The sequence below is a fragment of the Fukomys damarensis genome, unplaced genomic scaffold, assembly GCF_012274545.1.
Source record: "Fukomys damarensis isolate Sample0158 unplaced genomic scaffold, DMR_v1.0_HiC HiC_scaffold_25, whole genome shotgun sequence".
In the NCBI taxonomy this organism is placed as follows: domain Eukaryota; kingdom Metazoa; phylum Chordata; class Mammalia; order Rodentia; family Bathyergidae; genus Fukomys; species Fukomys damarensis.
This window is the reverse complement of record NW_022900937.1, coordinates 30,045,265-30,047,368: the sequence shown is the minus strand read 5'-3', so window position 1 is coordinate 30,047,368 and position 2,104 is coordinate 30,045,265. Positions and strand designations below refer to the sequence as shown.

Sequence of the window (2,104 nt, the reverse complement as noted above, 5' to 3'; positions counted from 1 at the left end):
ACCTTGACTTCTGCTCACATCTCCTGAACTGTGACAAAAATTCCTCTTTGTCATTGTAGTTACCCAGTTTGTGGTACTTGTCACAGAAGACCTAGGAAATTAATGCAATGGGTATGGGAAACAAAATTGATAGCTTCCTCCTTTTCCAAACCTCATCTTCGGCTTCAGCTATGGTAGCTTTCTCGAAGACCAAATCTTGCCACACAGAATTTAGAGGAGCCTGCTCCCCTGTCCCATATGGCTTTGTGCTGTCTCCCTAAATATGATCACTTCAAAGAAGCTTAGATCACCTTGTTAGCTCACAGAGAAATGCATTATGTTATGTACGCATTTACTTATGTGCTTATTATTATTTGAATATCTTTCTCCCTTCATGTGTTTGTCTGGGGAAGATAAAACATGTCCTATTACCTTGTAAGATGAACAGTTCACAGAGTCCCTGGGAGACTGAATTTGCTCATTTGGCAAATTGATGGAAATAAATTAGGTCATTCAAAAATAGATTGGAAAAGGTTATGGAGAGTCTCACTGTACTAGGAAATACTACTTGCATACCTTTGGACGAAAGTATCTTCTTCCCCTGTAAATGGTCAATATTCACAATTGAGCATCTCTCAGATGAGGAGCAGATATGGAACCCACAGTTCATGAAGTGTGCACGAGCAGCAGCTTTGCAATAAAAATAACCAACCAGTAGCATGTCTGACCATATCTGTAATTTTTCCCAGAGGTAATTGCATTGACATAATCTCTTCTTTAAATTTAACACATGTGTTATGCTACTCTGCAAACTAAAGAATTCTTAATGCGCTAGCAAACTAAAATCAAATGGTTTTAGCACAATCTTCCTCATTTGTTAATTAATGACCTTAAACATAGCCTTTAGTTCTCAGGGCTGCTGAGTTCACAATGGAATACAGAGATGGCAAGAGGTGACCTCCTTTAATCCCAGGGTTGCTGTGAGCTTTCATTGATAATTAGAAGGATAAATTTATTTCACATATTTAGCTCCATGTAAATTTATGGAATCTGTGTATTTAATAGTTGCAAAGGAAACAATGTGTAGACAGTAAAAGAATGTCTAAAAAATCATGTATTTCTCAGTGCTTCTCAGCCTTTTGGCTAAGATCAAGTGTAGTAAAAATCATATATTTCTAAGCTAATGTCCTCAGGCAGACAAACAATATTTCCATGAATTTTCTCTTCTGCAAAAACTTTCCAAATACTCCCTTATTCAAACTCATCCTACTATTTTGAGTGAACTGTTAAATGGTAGCATGGACTTATTAAATTTTAACATAAAAGGAAATTCTCTAGTCCCACAAAAATACTCAGAAAAAAAAACTCAGAAATATGGTACTTACAGATTCATCTGCTGAAATTTTCATTCTTCAAACTGCTTTTTCACCCACTGCCTGTCATTATTTTTCTCTTTCTTCCGCTGCCATTACTTCCTAACTTTGGGGAAACAAAAAGTCAATAACATACCATCTGTAACTTGGAGCATTTCCAACTTACCCTGTCTTATCAGACAACACAATCTGTTGACGTTATCATGTGATAAGTTATAGGATATTTTATATAAACAGATCATGAAGGATTATGTCAGTTATTTTTGTTGGAGTTAAATGGATTCATGTATGAAAGGTCATTAGCATAGTTCTCCTACCCAAATAAACTCCACTTACGTGGCAGATATTTTAACTATTCTCTAACTTGGTGCCTCCATTCGGCTGCACAACTAAGTGTTAGATGTGAAGGGAAAAATATGACATTTTTCCTAGAGTATCAATTTTTTCTTGATGGAAGTAATTATAGTTGGAGTTAAATGGATTCATGTATGAAAGGTCATTAGCATAGTTCTCCTACCCAAATAAACTCCACTTACGTGGCAGATATTTTAACTATTCTCTAACTTGGTGCCTCCATTCGGCTGCACAACTAAGTGTTAGATGTGAAGGGAAAAATATGACATTTTTCCTAGAGTATCAATTTTTTCTTGATGGAAGTAATTATAAAACTTTATATGAAAATGTACACATTGCATATTATAGCAACACACACACACACACACACACACACACACGTATATACTTAGCAGGAA

At 35.7% G+C, this 2,104-nt stretch overlaps 1 long non-coding RNA gene across 1 annotated transcript in view; it reads right to left on the bottom strand.

Annotated features, from left to right (window-relative positions):
• Positions 1–1,380: 1,380 nt before the first annotated feature.
• Positions 1,381–2,104, bottom strand: part of LOC104865511 — a 3,788-nt gene continuing 3,064 nt past the window's right edge. Inside the window, exon 3 of the long non-coding RNA XR_781180.1 lies at positions 1,381–1,458. This is a non-coding gene — a long non-coding RNA (uncharacterized LOC104865511). The remainder of the gene's footprint in view (positions 1,459–2,104) is intronic.